The sequence below is a fragment of the Passer domesticus genome, chromosome 6, assembly GCF_036417665.1.
Source record: "Passer domesticus isolate bPasDom1 chromosome 6, bPasDom1.hap1, whole genome shotgun sequence".
NCBI lineage: Eukaryota > Metazoa > Chordata > Aves > Passeriformes > Passeridae > Passer > Passer domesticus.
The window spans coordinates 2,973,922-2,992,256 of record NC_087479.1 but is presented as its reverse complement, the minus strand read 5'-3'; the positions used below and the strand labels follow the sequence as shown (position 1 = coordinate 2,992,256).

General features: G+C 45.4%; 1 long non-coding RNA gene across 1 annotated transcript; it reads right to left on the bottom strand.

The window, feature by feature from the left end:
- Positions 1-7,053: 7,053 nt before the first annotated feature.
- Positions 7,054-15,570, bottom strand: LOC135302432 (uncharacterized). Its single transcript, XR_010364044.1, has 4 exons — positions 15,326-15,570; positions 10,568-10,646; positions 8,527-8,645; positions 7,054-8,090 (listed from the first exon to the last, which is right to left on the bottom strand). It is a non-coding gene; the product is annotated as an uncharacterized LOC135302432 (long non-coding RNA).
- Positions 15,571-18,335: the final 2,765 nt, after the last annotated feature.

The window sequence follows — 18,335 nt, the reverse complement described above, 5'->3', positions numbered from 1 at the left end:
ATTTCTGCAGTTCCCTTCCTTTGTTAATGGTCTGATGATCAAGTTATCAGGATCCCTGAGCTTGCTGTAGCAGGTACTCTACAAACATATAGAAAGGACATAGCCCAGAGTTTACATTTTCATTCTATTCTGCTTCTTTGGGTTTTTTTTCTTTTTTTTTTTCTCTTTAGTTCTGCTCATTAATGAGAGCTGTGAAAAGGTGACTTGCAGCTTCACACAGCTCAGATTCTGTGATTCTGTGACAAGGCCAAATCCAGAAAAACAAATCTCCCACTGAGATGTTCCTTCTGCACTGCTGAAATTAAACTGAAGGCAGAAGACATTTCCATTATTTCCTAGAGTACAAAACCAGGAAAATACTTTCAGATTTTTTTCCTTGTTTGTGGCAATTTCCACATGTTAGAACACTGCCAGCACATCTCTGGAAGGGTGTCATGACATGAGCTTTATCAAGCACAGGTAACAGGAGAACAACTGTGGGGTTGTTGGCAGACCCTGAGTAAGTCAGGTGAAAGCAGGGTCAGGATGTTTTCAGTGGCCCATTGCTCCTGTGAGGTAGATGAAGGCAGATTGGGCATTTTGCAGTGACTACCTTGCCCTGCAGCCTCACCCAGCCTTTCACCTCTTGGCTAGAAACTCCTCTTTACTGGGGCTTTCTGTGCCCCCAGACTGGAAGGCTCTGCTCCACCACCTTTCTTGTCACTCCTGAGTCCCATGGAGGGAGTAAGCAGTAGAGAAAAATACCATTCCTTTAAAATTCTGATTTCTGCTCTCCCCTGGTAGGGTTCATGACACAGCTCCTTAGGGCTGTGTCTGCAGCTGAGCAGCCCAGGGCTGACACCTCTTGCAGGGGGATGACAGCAGGCTGGAGAGCAAATGAAACTTCTGCAAACAAATTCTTCTCTCTTAGAAGCACAAACCTAGGCATATTATTTAACATTTTGGCTGTTAAAGTGATACTTCTGAGTCTCAGAAGCATGAAATACCTTGACCAGGGCTTGTCCCAGAGCCCAGATTTCACAAACGACCCAAGAGGTCCCCTCAACTCTACTCCTTCCTACAAAAGCCAGCTTGGGAAAACGAGACCCAGGTATCGTCAGAACCATGTGTTTGGATGCATCTGGTGGCCCAGCAAGCTGCTGAAGCAAACACTGGCAGCACCACCCCTTGGCTTGTCCTGTAACACAATACTGAGCAGCTCCCAGCACTGATGCTTGGCAGTCACCCGAGGAACCACTGGACTCTGCTGGAAAATTAATCCATGTGGTGAGGCCAGGGGGCAAAGGGGAGAGGGGCTGAGGAGGATAATCCCCACCTCCTTTAAAAATTAAACACTGTGTTCTGCCACAGGGTAGCACTTTGCTCTGTGAAAACACTCACCAGAGCAAGGAAATTTTAGGTGTGCAAGCTGCCCAGCTCTCAGCTGGGTGCTGCATGTAGAGCCTTGCCTGGGTCATATGCAGGCACATGGTCACAAGTGCCTGGCCTCACAGGAGGAAAAACCCCTCCCAGAGAGACTTAAACATGGAGAGACACCCTAAATCATTTCTCCCATCCATGGACAGCAAGAGCCTCTTTTGCTCAGAGAGCTCTGTCTTTCTAATTTCCAGTATCTTATTGGCACCTGTGCCTTCCCCATCAGGTCTGTGGCTTCAAAGCCTGTTCCACGAGCAGTGCTGGAGATCTTGCAGTGCAGGGATGGCAGCCAGGGCTCAGATGGGACCAGAACTGTACCATGTCCTGGGTAGCTGCCCCTCCAGCCTTTCACAGGCTGCCACATCACCCAGGTTATATTTAGCGAGGCATCTGCAGTGACAGTCATTTTTCCAGTATTTAGGAAATGCTAGTGCTGTCTTCTGGTTGGCTGCCAGGTGCTGGGAAACATGTGTTGGGATTATTTTCAGTGCTCTCACCACCACAGTGCCCATCAATCACCCCCGTGGGGCTGCTTCGAGTCTGTCTGGACCACGGCAGCCTCACAAAGTCCTCCTGCCTCCCCAGGGCGGGGGGGAGCACAAGCATGAGGAGGCTCAGGGGGAGCATGCAGATCATTTTTAAGGAATTCTTGTCATGCCAGGCTTGGCTGAGCCTACCCAAGCCCGCTGCAAAGCTGGGGTGACGTTTAAAAGAGTGGGACAGAGCTGGGGCCACGCTCTGGCTTCATGGTGAAAGCTTCCTCCAAAATGTTTCCCAGGAGGAAAAGCTGAGTGAAATGCTCTTTTTCCTTGATGTGCTGGCTTACAGCAGGGGTTTCAGCAACTGGGATGTTGCTTCACTTCACAGAAGCTTTGCCCAACAAGCAGCTCTAAGTTTGCTTTCTGTGGGGAACTTCTTTCTCTTTAGAAAGTAAAATACACCAAGCAATTGCTCATGACTAAGTGAGGATTTGGAGACCAGCAGATGGTTTTATAAGTATTGTCATCATATAATTGATATGCTCTGTTAAGCCCTTTATTTTCTTTTAAACAGGGTTTTTCTTTTCAATGTACTTTGGCCACAGCAGCACCAAAGAAGTACAGCTTGAACAAACACTTCTGCCAGGTCTTGCTTGCTCTTTCTCCTGGATTGCAAAAGCCTTCCCCCAGCATTTGGAGGATTCAGTCCTGCCCCAGTACCCACTGCTTACCCCTGGAGCTTTTCCTCCAGGCTTTTGATGATCATGGATATTCCATCCCAGCTTTCCCCTTCCTCACAGCTATGCTTCCCTTCCCTGCCTCCTCTCCCACACACATTTCCTTGCTATGGCCCAACTTCATGCTGAGGTCAGCCCAGGAATGAATTTCAGGGCTTTTGCCGCACTCAACCCTTGGCAAGGTCTGTTTTTCCTGTGGGCTCAGCACAGCAGGCTGGGCTGGGGGTAAGTGCTCCATCCCAGGGCACCCCATCAGCTGGGGAAGGGGTGCAGCAGCAGCAGCTGCCTCCCCTGCGCTGCTCCATGAGCTCCTGCCTTCTATTCAAAACCCAGGAAAACATTGCAGTCACAATGTTTAAGGAAAATCTGCACCCAGGGAAAAGGAGAGGGTTTCCCAGCTGGCAAAAAACAGCAGAAATCACAGTCATAGCTCGGGGTCTTTGCTCCAAAATCTCCACTGAGATTTCTCTCTTTCTCCCAACAAAACTTTCTTCCATTCCTGTTGTGCCTCAATAGTCTTAAAACAACATTGTAATCTTTGTGCTTTGCTTGGCTGCTCAACTATTTTCTTCACTGGAATATATACATACATCAAGCTGTTGGTAACTGTAAAAATATCTTGTGAATAGTGTCATTAACAGTCACAAAGTGATGGCTGTGAATTAAAAATTATTTACAAAGGAAATCTGGACACTGTTTAAAGCAACAGATAAGATACAGAGTTTTGCAATTGGTGAGACAGAAAAAGACATAAAATTTCGCAAATATATTTCTGCCAATGGATGGATGGATTCATAACTGTGTTGTCTCCCTTGTTCCAGATGCTGCTTTATGTGGGCACAGAGAAGCACCTCTTTATGAAATTGCTTATAAAAGTGTTCAGGTTTCCCTGATGGGAATGCTGATCTGTATTACATATTATGGCAAAAGCTGATAGGGGATGGATTATTTGGATGCTGGGGGTGGGGAGGTCCTGTTTGTGCCAAGAAAGACATTAGATGCAAATCCCCTGCAGCTGATGTTTTTATGATTCAAGTGGGTATGCAGAGGTCCCTTTAGCTATGTGTGGTGTGTGCCAGTGTCACAAACCAAACACACTGTGTTACTCCCAGCAGACATCACTGAAACACATGGTTTGCTCTATTTAAAGCATCCCTGCAAGCACTGAAGCAGTGTCCACATCACCTTTCCACACCTAACACTGACTCCCACATCTCCCTTCAGCTTTGTTCTTGACAACAAATCCCACCAGTTACCAGCTCTACATGAAAGGCTCCTTCGCTGACCAGGCAGGCAGAGGCATGTTCCACAACCAGGGACAGAAAGATCAGTAAAAGGGTGAAATTTGTACCTGTTTCCCTCATCAGAGCAGCACAAATGATAATTCTTCAGCTTGTGGGTCAAAGCAGTTCTTCAAAGCAGAAGATCCCGCCCAAAGCAGGGTGGGAAGACCTTTGGGGCCATCCAGTCCAGCCCCACAAATCCTGTGAGCATCACTCAGCTCTTCAGCATTGCCTCTGCATGTCACCACCATGCAGTGCAGGATCAGGGCTGTGCCCAACACCTAAAAGATTTCCCAGGGTGCCAGAGGCAGAAAGCAAGAGGAAATAACCTGTCATCTCTGTCCTAGGCCAAACACTAGGAGGGCTTTATAGGTTGAAAGTCAAACCAAAGGGCTTTGGGTTTGACCCAAAACCCATTGCCAAACCTCAGACTGAACAATCCCCTCCCTGGTCATCATTCCCCCGGGGATTTTTGCTGAACTCTCAAGAAAACAGTTTCTTATCAGGCTCATGCCACCCCTCCTCGAAAGGCAGAATTTTGGCAATAGGCAAGTTTCTTCACAGCTTCCAGGAGTACATGAGAAGGTCTCTGCAGTTCACATGCACTCCTCACAGGAGCCTGGAGAGTGCTGACAGCACCCCCAAATCCCATGGTCCTGCCTTGGTCACCTTCAGGCCATACATGGAGCACATGGTGGATGCACTGAATGCACCCTGCATGCCTCAGGCCTGCTGTGCACAAGAGGTGGAGGAGGTTTGTTTGTGGTCAGGAAGCTCCACGTGTTCTGAACCCATCAGATTTCCTGTACAGTGCCTTTTCCAGGAGCTGCATCCAGCCCTGCTGCTGGACCTCCCTGCACCATGCCATTTCTCAGTCCATACCCACTGCTCCTTGCCCAATGTTCTCAGCTGTGACAAACACACTGCCCTGCCTGAGCTGCAGATCACCAGCTGCAGGCACTTTGAAGCCAGTCTTTAAAAACCCAAGAGATTTATCCTATCCTTGCAATAGGAGCATGTACTAACCCAGCCACGATGCTGCTGCATCTCTGCCTGCCCACAGCACCAGCTGCAGCAGGCATCCAGAGAAAATCAGCTTCAGGCAAAATGAGCTGTATCTTGAGGGTTTTTAAAGGCTGGCAGCCTATTCTCCCGGGGCAGAAGCTCCCAGGGTTGCCTAGCTCAACTAGAGAGGTCTGTGAGCAGTCAGGGTGCGTTGATGGTGTGTTGCTTGTTCACCAACAGATTCAGTTCCTGGAAACACTAGTGATGGTTTGAATCTAAAAATGATGATGTTCCTGCCCAGAATGGGAAGTATTTTATTTTATTTTATTTTATTTTATTTTATTTTATTTTATTTTATTTTATTTTATTTTACTTTTAAGTTTTGGATGCTTCTCAGAGAAACATTTAAAACTCATATATCACCTAGAAAATGAGCATTAATGACTTTTTACTAGAGTAATAGAAACTGAAACATGAACATTCAACAAAATATTTTGTCTACAGGAACTGCAAAGCTGTATTTAAAGCAGTGTTCAGTGTTTCTTCAGAAGTCCTTTCTCAGCTAGGCACTCAGCTTGCTCGTGCTGTCCTGGGGGAGGAAGGAGGGACAGAGGGACAAGCCAGCCTCCAAACCCCCTTTGCCATGGGGGAAGCATCACCCTTCTCATCATCCTTGGCAATATGTACATGGGGCTTGTTTGATCTCATCTTGCAGCTGAGAAACTGCACCACAAAATTTCCCTGAGCAGGTTTTCACATGTCATTAACTAACCCCACAACATAAAATCAATCATAGAAAATATTCAGCAAAAAATATGGGGAGGAGTTTCTCTGCTTCCCTGTGTGTGATATCTTTTGAATCATGGCTACTCAGTGCAGACAAAACTTGCGGAGTTGCACAAGTTTTCCTGCTCAGGGAAATCTGCCCACAGACTTCAGAGGGATTTTTGCATGGGTAAAAGTCCAGAATACATCCATCGTGGTGAAAGAAGGGATCCTTCTGTTTACTTGTCCAGGTTTCGTGTGAAAAAGGGGAAACCAAAACCTGTTTTTTTTCACATTAAATGGTTATTATGTGACATCTAATGAGCTAATTTCAGGGCAATCTGTGTGCGTGTGTGTGTTGTGTGTAACCCTGGTGAGTGACTGCCCTGGAGCCCTTACATGTGAAGACTTCAATCAAGATTAGTTAAAATGTAATAAATCTAAGTAGGCAGAGTGGTCTGCCCCGACTATTAATAGCAGCAGTGGGGAACTCAACAACTGCTGGTTGCTCAAAGGGCTTAAATGGATAAAATGAAACAGAAGGTATATGTTTTATTATAGGGTGTCACAGTGTTATCAGATGCGTGGAAATCATCCTTGCAATGCTACTGCGCCACTAAATCTTGCATGCAGGCTGAATGAAGAGGATTATTTCCAATATCCTTTTGCTCATGCTGCTGTCACAGCTTTTCCATATTTGACTTTGGGAAAAGAAGAAAAGAGTTTGTGAGAGGAAGAGTCATGGCAACGCTGCGTGTCAGCACCAAATCAAATTGGTCATGGCTGATCTCAGCAGGACATCAGAAGTTACAAAGCCAGCAGAAATGGCCAAAGAGCCTTTGCAGGGATCCACTGGTATTTGGGTTTATATCCATTTCAAAGGGAAGAAGATATGGGTAAGGCACTTTATGGCTGACTGACGTAAAGCGTTTATGAATGTAAGAGAATAGGCAACTTAGCCTAGTATGCCAGAGGAAAAGTGCATTTAGGACTGAATTTTATCCTCAATTATGAGGACTCTGACTCCAGTTTGGGCACTGCTTCTTAATCCTTGCCCACCTTTACACTCTCCTGGGCACTGTGTCTGCCACAAGCACCATTTCTCAGCATATGCTTTTCCAAGAACTACCCCAATGTGCCCAATCTTAGCATCTGTAGGAGGTATCATAATGCTGGTATAACCTGTGGGATGGCTTGAAATATTTTAAGACGTGCTTCTAATATGAGTCTCCCTGTGGGTGTGTAGCTGGGATTAGCAGGTTTTCTGCAGATATTACTAGAACTGCTAGAAATGAATAATGGAAAGTGAAACCTAATTTCCATTATATTCTCTCGCCTCTTCCAGAAAAATGACAAAATATATTAGAATGTTGGAAGTGGGACACATTTATTTGAATACAGCTATACCACTTCCCGTAATAGCTACTAGAGAACTTCCAAAGTTCCCCATTTTTCTTTCAGCTTCCAAATTCATAGTACTATGAAGGATGGCAAGTCATAATGCTGACAGAGATTGGATTTTTTGTTGCAGCCTGAAATCATGTATATGCTGCTCACATTTCCCTTACAGGTCTAAGGGTCTGCTTTGCACTGAAGTCCTCCAGATTTGAATATGCATTTACAAATTGAACCTTTCATCCAGTGACCCTTTCAGATGATGCAACTTCCTGAAAATCTACTACAGCCTTGGGAAAACCAAGAATGGGAACCAGTGAAGCAGTGGTTACAATGACAGCAGCCTTACAGTGCCTAAAGGGGGCTAGAAGAAGGCTGGAGAGGGACTCTTTACAGGGTGTGTTGTGATAGTACAAGGGATAAAGGCTTGAAACTGACAGAGGGCAAGATTTGATTAGACATTGGGAAGAAATTCTTGGGTGTGAGAGTGATGAGACATGGGCACCAAATGACAAAAGTTGACTGTGCCCATGCTCTGTAGTATTTGGGAGCAGGTCTTCACTGAGCCCCATGAGATGACCCTCCAACATGAATATTTTTTACCTATTATTGCAACTGTAAACAACACTGAGGCCATCCTGTCGCCAGCCAGAATGGTTGAAATGGAAGGTTTGCATTGTGTGCAGTGCAAATCCTTCTGGAGAGAAGCTCTGGGAAGATGGAAGCACACAGGGCCACGCTCCATGCTGCAGGAATAAGCAGCTGGACAGGCTTATCCATAAAAACACACATATAAGGGCCAGTCTATCAGCTATACCACGTCTGCATAGTCAGGAAACACACAACAGGATGATCCCAGAAAGGGAAAAATGGATTGTCTCTTCTCCAGGCTGCTGGGGCTGCTCCATAGTGCCTGCACTGTGATCTCTGTCTATCTTCTTCTCTCTGGCCATCTGGAACCAGGGGGAGCAGCACAAAGCATGTGTGAAGGCAGATGACAACAGCTGAAGCTGGAAAGGAGAAGCAGAGAAAGACAGAGGAAGCTGTTAGTAATGCCAGAATCTATTTTGGTAGATGCAGGGGTTTCATTTATTTTGCAACATATATCAGAAATTGGGAAAACCTAGAAATAAATCCTGATGAAGGTAGACTTGTGAGAAATCATGAATTTTTTACCAAAAAACATCAATAATTTAAGCTATTGATATTGATCTATTAAAGCACTTGAAATTGCAATTCTCTTCCTTATCTTTCCCCTTTTTACTCTTCATTCTAATTCCCTTTGTTCCTCACTTGTCACTCAACATCACATTGATTTTGTGATAATCTGCATTTTCTTTTCAGCTTTCTTGCAATCATCTGTTTGCCCGTGTCTCGTTTCTCTTCAGTCACTCTGGGTGCAAATCATCTGATGCAATTTCAGCCATTTGAGAGTCAGGTACTCACCCAGGCTGATCTTCTGGGCTCGATTTACAGAGGGCAGAGGGAGACCCAGCTGGCAGTTTATCCCACGCTCTCTAGGAAGGGGCAAAAGGCTGAGCTTAGCTTTCACTGGACATCTAAATCTGAGAGAGAGAAAGAGGGTGACAAGCCCTGTCATCTGTGACTTTCCAATAACTGCATATTACTGGGCTTACAAGGACAAAAGGAGGAATAAAACAAAGATGCGACGTAATTTGAAAGGAAAAAAAGTAGAAAATCAAAATTCTCCACTCAGAGGAGGAGATTTTTTAAAAAAAAAAAAGTTACATTTAGGAAAATCCAAAATTTTTCACATATATTCCAAATTTAGTGCAAAAAGGGCATTTTAAGTAGAAAAATACAAACCAGATTTAGTAAAATTATAGACATTATTTCTCTAAACCTCCCCAGCATGTAGTTGAATACTTCATCAAAGGTGAGAGAATGTTTTAAGCAAGAACAATCTTCTAGCAGCTATGAGCAGATTTGTCACTGACCAGGGAGCAGATGTGTTCTGTGATCTGACAGATGTTCCAATGACAACAGGGGAACCCAACACATGGATCAGAAACATATTTCATCTGCAGTTCTGGTGCACTGCCTGCAAAAAGCCATAAAGCCAAACCAGCTATTAAATTTATCAGAAAATCACCTAAAACTTCAAGAATGTTCCAGTATTTTCTTCTTTTTCAAAGTAAAACAAATCTGTAGAACTTCATGTGACATTTAAGTGCCTCTATCTCCACTTCCCTGTCAGCCCCATATCATCCCTTGACATCTTTTCATTTCTCCCTATTTATCTCAATTAAAAGATCAAATGTAATTTTCCAGGTGATTTTCCTTCCTGAAATTTTTAATTCCATTTTTCCAACATCCTATTAAATGTCAATCTCTCCGCACACGCATAAATTACTTCATAAGCTTGGGGGGTGGGGGGAAGGGAAGAACAGGGGCATAGATAAAACCCCAAATAATTCAAAAATTATGACTAAGGAATTAATGCGGTGTGGATTTTGATGCCATGGGGGTGCTCTGCTGCTTAAAGCCTGTCCAGTCACTCTGCCCCTTCCAAGGAGCTCTGTGCACAGCTCTTGCAGGGAGGTGTGGACTGGAGGTGGTTTGATAAGGTGCTCAGCCTGGGGTTTCAGGCCATGCACCTTTCTGCTTTGTCCTGAGAAGAGCTGACTTGCAATAATGCTCAAAATCTGGAGAAGTCCCCTGTATAACTGGAGATCTGCTCTGTTTAACAGCATCTTACAGATTTGGCTGCCAGCTGAGCCCCAGCGCTCTTGTGTGATTGCAATGAGTGGGAGAAACCTTCTTTCTTCTCACTTTGGTAGTAATTCATTAAACTGGAAATTACCCCGGCTGGAAAATCGATATGGCCCTGGCTTATAGGGGCATATGAATGCACAGCCCCTTCTGCAAACAGGGGTTTAATTTACCTCCCAATTGCCATGAGCTGAGGTGATATCAACTGCAGCAGTGTCCCATGTAATCATGGCTGAGGTCAGGCTTTAATGTTTGCAAATCCTGTGCAACAAACAGCTCTTCTGTCAGTGAATTTCTTGGTAGGGCTATTAGAAAAAAAACCACTTTCTTCTTCTAAAAGCACTATCCCTGTGACATGGATGGGTGAGAGTTATTGCAGGCTTTTCCCCTTATGAGAATTCCCTGACATGCTCAGAGAGACCTGTGAAAAGAGGGATTCTGCACATGGGGAGACAGAAGCAGGAGGTGGCAGCATGGCCAGTGAGGGTTTTCCATTTCATTGTGCTGTCCTGACATTGGATTTTGGCAGAAGTGGTAGTCAAGCAGTAACTGCAGCTCCCAGGCCATGCTTCCACGGTCCTTTCTTCCCTAAGGAATTTCCCCCGTGCTGATGTCCAAGTTCAGGGTCACGTGCTGGTGACCAGCAGATCCAGGTGGCAATTTTGTGAAGCATGTTGGATTCTCCTTGGCATTCTCAGCTGCCTCCAGCCACTTTCTGCTTCTGTGCTATTTACCCCCAGGTCTTTTTCCTCACCTTTCAGCTGGTGAAACGTTGTCTGTGTCCAAGTGCCTCTGTGCTAAATTCATTTGTGTTCATAAACATGTGAAGGCAACTATAAAAGTGCAAAAAAATGAATATATGTTAATGTATTCTGTGATCATAAAACCAGAAAAGGGAGAAAAGAAAGCAGTGATTTTATCTCTGTAGAAAGAATAATTTAAGAAACATTACCAAACATAGCTATAGAACATGGCTAATGACTCCATTTCAGGTCTTAACCTCCATAGTGACCTGCCCATAAATGAGGTATTTTTTCAACCTCATGTGCTTCCCAAGCTGCAAATAATCTGTAGTATCAGTGATTCCAGTCTCATTTATTTGCACCAGTGTGACTTTCTTTTTCAAATAAAAAGCACAGTGCCACACATTCTGCCTACAGCTGGAATAACATGAGAGCTGTTAGCTGTTAGAATTCACCCGAGGGGAGCAGTTTAAGGTAAAGCAGCATTAGCCTGGAGCACATGTCACAGCACAAGAGAACCCCCTCAGAATGAAAATAAAAATGCAAATCTGCCCTCTGTGTTGCCGTTACACCATCTCTCTAGGTTTTAAACATTAAGAGAACAGCCTTGTTTGATTTTTTTTACTCCCAGGTTGGTTCTTTAGCTCAGTGCACAGATATTATTCTGCCAAATAACTCCTGTGTAATTTGAGCTACACCACAAGATTAATCCCTTGGTTTTTTTAGAGGACAACCTGATGGAAAGAGCTGCAGTTAGCAGGTGGGCTTGTGACAAAGAAAAGAGAGCAAGGATCAATTATAGCCTTGAACGTGGCTGCTCAACTATGTATCAGATAACCACCAATTCCCTGAAAATCTGTCACTATCCAGCAGTTGCTATGCAAGGGTGAGTGTGGGGCTGCTGAGTTCATGTTCATAATCGGGCCAGGTGGGTGATGCCTTTTAAGGAGAAGTGGCAGGAGGAATGCACAGGGGCCCGGGATGAACAGCCCTGCCATTTTTTGCCTGAATGAAAGGCACTTGCTGGCCTGGGACCTCTAGTTTTGTCTGCAAAGCGTTTTTGTGGGGTGACAACATAGAAGCAGAGCCCTGCCAATCAGGTTGTGATGCTGCTTTGGTGGCACGGATATGTGGAGGATAAGGAATGGTTCTGACCAAGGAAGCACTTGCTTTCTCCCTGACACAGCCGCCTTCTGAATATCCCCCATTTTTTCACTGTAACATATATTGCTGTGCATTTCTAATTTCTAATTTGTCCTCCTGCTGGCACCATTGCACAGATGTTCTCATTTTGATACAGGACACAAAATCTGAAGGTCGGTTTAATTGGTCAGACAAGATTATCCCATGAAAATGCTTAAGATTGCTTCCTTATCTGTGGGGATACATGTAAAGCTCTTTAATGAGAGAAAGAACATGCTGGTTCCACATCTCACCTCTACAAACAGTCCTCAGAACCTGGTGAAGCACCTGGCTGATCCAGCTGCCACACTTACCAGATCTTCATGTTCACCAAGACAAACCCACCTTATCCCACCTCAGGCTACCAGCCCACCTGGCAGCAGTTGTACTTGCACTGCCAAAACAGCCACTGGAAGAGACCTACCAGCATGAGCCTGAGACCCAACAGCATTGTCAGGTATGGAAATGGCCCTTGCGTAAAAAAAAACTAATTTCCTTTGATGTGCATTTGCCAGGATTACCCAATATTTTTCACCAAGCTATCACAAAGTCTGAATGAATTTGAATAACAGATGAAGAAAGGAAGGGGCAGTGGGACACATCACTCATAAGGTGACCACAGATGAAGCTGTCCCCACAGCTGGATGTTTCTCAAGTGCTCTGCAGACTCATCACAGCTGTTCCTCAACAAACCTTTCTATGTCATGAAACTATATCATACAGGTGACAAAATCCTTCTCAGAGGCCAGAAAAAAAAACCAAGCAAAACAAACACAACAAAAGAAACAGATATTTTATGCCAAAAGCCAGCAAGTTTTTAAGTGTCAAGAAATGAAGGTGTTTTCAGAAGGGACTAAAAAGATTGAGGTAATGGGACCTCAGGGATTTGTGGTTGTCTCCGACACAGTGGGACAGCTGAAGTCCGGGACTGGTCCCTGCTGTCCTCTTCATGTTCCCCACCCAGAGAGGCAGGACATCTGCCTGCCTCAACCATTGCATTTTTAACTTCATGTGAGTCAAGACCCTTAGGTTCCTCCTTTTGAAGATAGGGTGTAAGTCCTTATGTCTCTTAATTGTGTATAAAAATACTCACCAAGAACCAGACATGGAGTTATAGGGCAGTGACTCACAACTGCCTATTATTTACTAAATAATTTTATGGTACACTAAGCACTTATTATGTTCTTCCTTGCCCTCCCAGGGGAATTGCTGCAAACAAGCTTTGAGAGATGGTGTCTGTCTCAAAGCACCTGTAGTCTGGACAGAAAAAACAGAAAAGACAGAAAAGACAGAAAATAAAGACAGAAAATAAAGACAGGAAAGACACAAGAACTGCGCAAGAATAAACAGTGGGGCAGATAAGAGATTTGCCCGAGATCGTAGATTAAAACTGAGATTTGTTTTTCCTCATGACCCATTCCCTGTCAGGTATTTTGTCCGTTCAATTCTGTCACTGCTATCTCTGGTGATGGAAAAAGTTAACTGAAAAATATGGCAGAACAGAATATTACCAATGAATGATAGGTGTTTTACCTAGTACCTATTTATAGGAGCAGTTATCACAGAGGAACTAATCCTCAGGATTCCATGGTCCATTAAACAAAGGTTGGTTTTCCTTGACACCATTTTTATTTTCTCTCTTCTTCCACTGAGAAATGGTAGTTTAGGATAGAAGAAGAGAGGATGGGACATTCATTGCAAGAGTCCTTGATACAGAGCCCACTGCTGTCCTGTGAGTGCAAGTGATGTAGGCCATGGTATTCAACTCCTCTTGGCAGAGGGGAGGTGGGTGATGCAGGGATGTCTCCAACAGCTGAGTGGGGATGAAGAGCGAGTCCCCTGGCCACTCCCCTGAGCCACCAGCTTTGTAACCCTACCCTTAGGTGGGTTTTGGGGTGACCACTCATGCTCTCCCATGAACTCAGGGTGCTCCACACACCTGGCATGTGTCCATCCCTGCTCTGCCATTGTGGAGGTGCCATTCAGATGTTTCCCATTTTACCAGGAGATGACAGTGATGTGAACTCAGAGAACAGCGAGAGCTGTGGACAGAAAGGGAAGCAGAGGGGATTAAATTTGCTGCCTGAAAACCTCGAAAGAGGCACTGGAGAAGCTGGAGCAGTAAGCTGAATGTTAACACCTGCCTCTGAGAGCTCCCTGCTTTGTCTATAATTGGAATATTTGTCCTTGAAGCAGCTCAGCTATGTCCCCGAGGAGGAAGAGCAGGAAGAATGTCTCAGGGCACTGTAACAGCCAGTGAGCTCCAGGAAACACAATGTGTGTATCTTAGGCTTTTGGGGTTCCTTGACATCTTGCTGGATATTGGAAAGGCAAAAAATTTCTAAGAACAGCAAAGGATCCTGATACAAAATGAGTAAAATTCAGGCCCTTTGAAAACCACTCACATTTTAATAGCATTTATTCCTACAGACAGGCAGCAAAGAGAGTTGTTGTTCAGGGATCACAGGGATGTTCTAACCATATGAGCATGCTTCCTATGGTATTTACTCCTGCTTACTTAAACTCACAAATGGGTGTGGATGGTAAGAGGGGAGGGGAGCTCTTGTGGGAAAAAAGATGGAAGAGGAGCACTGGTGGTGAGGTACAACCAGATCTGTGAAGGGTTTCTTATCCTTGGGACTACTTTGAGGAAATTTTGTGTGGACACAAGTATTCCCACATGCAGCAACATATCAGTTAAGTTGGGGTGTAGGAAAACCATCAAATTTCATAGGAAGTGCCTCTGGCTGTGGAAGCCAAGGGAACGCAAGGGGTCTCTCCTGGTGGACCAGAGACACAGTGTGTAAGGGTAGGACTTCTGCATGGGTCAAAGTTGGGTTAGGTTGAAGGGAAGAGGTGAATATTGAAGCTTTCCTAAACCAAGGGAGGATGAGCTGAATCCCTCCAATCAGTGCAGTGGTGGGCGTTGGAAAAAGGCAAATCCCTCAGATGCTTTGTCCTTCACAACAACAACCTGAACTTTCAACCTCAAAAGTTAGAGGCAAGATTAAGAGAAAAATGGCAATGGTGTCCCTTGGTGCAGACCATAGTGGGTGTTCCAAACAGATGTGTACAGAAACAAGGCTCAACCCACCAGAGTTGCTCAGCCAAGCTCAAGGCAAGGGTGGGACCTGAGCACCAGGTGAATCTCTCTCCGTCCTGGCAGATAACACCTTCCCAAGACACCAGGAGTGGCACAAGCAGCCCTTGCCTGGTTCCAACGCCTCGGTGGCGAGAACCCAGCGGAGCCGATGGCCCTGCCGCTGCTGCCAGCCCCGTGCCAGCAAGCCTGCCCGGCCTTGCAGCCCTTTATCATTTTAATTTAGCTCTGCAAACTGAGCTGTTCGGGCAGGATTCATGCCTCTGGTATTCATTCTTGGCTCCGGCAGGAGCACACTATCCACGGCTGCTGGGTGACGGGAGAGGCCCTGCACACCACGGTGCCGGTGCTGCCGGGCGGCTCGGCCGATGCCGCGGGGCCCGATTCCTTCAGGGTTACTCAGCTGGCTGGAGCGTGTGGGGCAGAAGGAATGGGCTCCCTCAGGGCACAGATTTGGCTGCTCTGGTGAAATCCAAGCAATGCTCACCCACATGCTGCTAAGGGGTGGCATGATGGCCCAGGGAGGAAGTCCTGCAGCAAGGCAGGGATGTGGCTTCCTCTCTTGACCTGTAAAAATGTCAGGCTTTGGTAGGTGGGCACAGCACCAAGTGAAGCTGTTGGATGTCCCCCTCCAAGGCGAGGTGGGGGCTGAATGTGGGGCTGCTTTGGTCCATCCTGATGTGATGTTGCAGCACTTGCCATGGATTTTCCCAGCCAGCCCCGTGGCCCCAGTGAGCCCCAGCCCGGCAGCGTGCCCAGGCCTGGCGTGCTGGGGCACCTTCCAGCCCCGTTCATGGTGGCCGTGCCTTCCGTCCTGAGCCAGCCCACACTGCCCACGCTGTCTCAAGTTCTTCCTGCAAGCACTAACAATGGAGCCAAGCAGAGGGTGCCATCCCCTGGGAGCTCTGGAAAGCTCCATGGTATGTGCCCAAGGTGGCTCAGAGGTGTGTACTCAAGGGCAGCCTTCCCAGTGGACATCTTGGCAGGCTGCAGCTCCAAACTGTCTCTCCTTCATCCCAGGATGACATGGAGCCACCCCAGAGTGGGGATTTCAGCATTGCCCCTGGGTTGGAATGGGAAGGGAACCTGGAAACCTGCTCTGTTTTACACCCTCCTGTAGCTCCTCAGGAGCATATTTCTTGCAGAAGATGAAAGAATAAGGATCTTGCTTTGTTTCTGTTTTCAAAAGCAAAATATCTCAGTGAAAACATTTCAGATCTAATAGCTTGACTAAGCTTTGAATTCCTGTGGTCACAGAAAGTGATGTCTTATGAACATCCATAAAAACTTTGGGCATTAATCATAAGTGCAATTTTCCCCTCGCTCCTGTAGCAGCAGCAGGGATGTGTTGCAGGACCTGCTCCTGCAGGGAAGGGGAAGGCACGCCTGCAGGATGACTCCAGGGAAAACAGACCAAATTCCCACCATCCACAAGCATGACAGTTTGGAGTAGCATTTTGAGATTAAGTTAGTGGAGCTGCTCCAGACACAGTAACTGAGACCACACTTTGGCTTAAAACTTTTCCAAACAGCCTCAATAGCAACACCACAGTGCCCTTTGCCACTGGGAGGGGACCAGGCATGTGTGCCATCCAGTGCCACCTCCAGCCCCACAGCTAAGGGTCTCTTCAGCCTTGCAGGGTTTTCAAGACATTTTGTTAGACGTTTTTACTACTGATGAAGGCTTCACATTGTACTTAAAGCAGTGATTTGGCTCTTCATTATTTTCTCTTCTGGGAAATTACTTCAATTTTTTACTGTTGTTTTTGAAGTTAAAATAGTTTATTTTCCATTGTGTTTCCTCCCTCCCTCAAAATAAATGTCATTTATAGGACACCAGTGTCTTCACCCAAAATTTAATTGCTTGTGGGAACTTGCCTGTCTCTGAGTGCATCAGCTGTTTTATACCAGAATCAAAAGTGTATTTAGAGAGAAAAAAAAAAAAAAAGATAAAAGAAAATGGAGTGTAATAAAAAGTATAGCTGAAGGGGTTTGAGAGGCATCTCCATATCAAGAAAAGTTACATCACCTGTGAAAACACCAGATATGCTCTTCCAGCTCTGCAGTCATTATCCTTATTAGCAGTGTTGTTATTACCACTGGAACAAGCGTGAGCTCAGGGCCATGGAAGCAGGAGGGCTCTGGGCCACATCCTGCACATCCTGCAGCACATGCCATGGGAGGCCTGACCTAGACATGCAACAGCAAAAAAAAACTTGTGCAGAAGAGTTGAAGGAGAATTTTTGTAGCTGCATTTCTGGGACAAGTGTTTTTTTCTTGAGAAGAAGTTTTAGAAATTCCTTTTATTGTTTCTCTCTTGTTGCAAACTGACATAAGAAATTGGGCACGTTCCTAGAAAAGAGGGATTATTTATAAAGCTCTTGCCTAGACAGGAGCTGCCTGCAGCCCAGTGGAGATCTGCCTGCTAACCCATGTGAGAGGCACCCAGTGAGAGCTCCTTTACCTTCACCAGCAACCCTCAAAACCATCACACTGTCCTCCTGCCCTCCCAGGGATCATGAAAAACCTCAGTGCCTCATTTACAGGAGCTGTTTTAGTCCCACGTGGGGCAGAGGATAGAGGAGAACACCACCAGGAGGTTTTCCCACCCTAAGAAGATTATTGAGAGGAAGGGGCTGTGTCTTCTCACTGGCTTATAGCTTCTCCTATCAATAACAAAGGCCTGTCTGAACCAACACACTCTCTTTTAAATGGGCTACTCCAGACAGGTTGGCAGAATTAAATCTGGCCAAAGGTAGATATTTTTATAAACAAATTGTATTAAATTAAAAAAAAAAAAAACAGCCAACCCCCTTTCCTAGGAAGCCACCCACTTTTTGCATGCCAGATGCTCTGCTGCCTGGAAACTTTCCAGACAAAGTGCAAAAAAGTTTCTGGATGGGCTGTGAATTAATTCAGCAGCAGTTCATTTGTTTCCTTTAGCTGCATGTACCAATTGCAAATAAGGTTAACAGATGATATTTGCTACTTAGAATACTTTATAAAACAGCACAGGAATTATTTATAGCTGGACTTCTCTGCATACATTCAGTCTGAGGTTCAAGAAATCAAGCTCTCTAGCACCAGTTAAACTCCCTCTTGTTAAAGTTCCATAAATTACCATCAATGGAGAACAGTGTGCAGACTTACACCATGCCAGCTGGAATCCTGGAAGACGGGTTTGCCACTTCATCAGCAAGAGGAATCACACCAGTTTTCACAAGGAAACAGGAGAAACTGATGTTCCTACTGTTCTTCATGGGCTGGGTCCTCTGCTGATCTGTGCTGCTGGAGCTCCATCAGCAGCACCACCACAACTTTTCCCCACCCGGGCATCCAGATTACAAAAAATTAAAAGAGCATTGTATTTTAATGTCTGCATTTTGCAAATAAGTCTACAGATAAAATCCTTGCATTTCTTACTGTGTGCTACGTCTCATTTTTAGACAATACCAACATCTCATTTACAGACCAATTAGGAGATCAAAATACATACA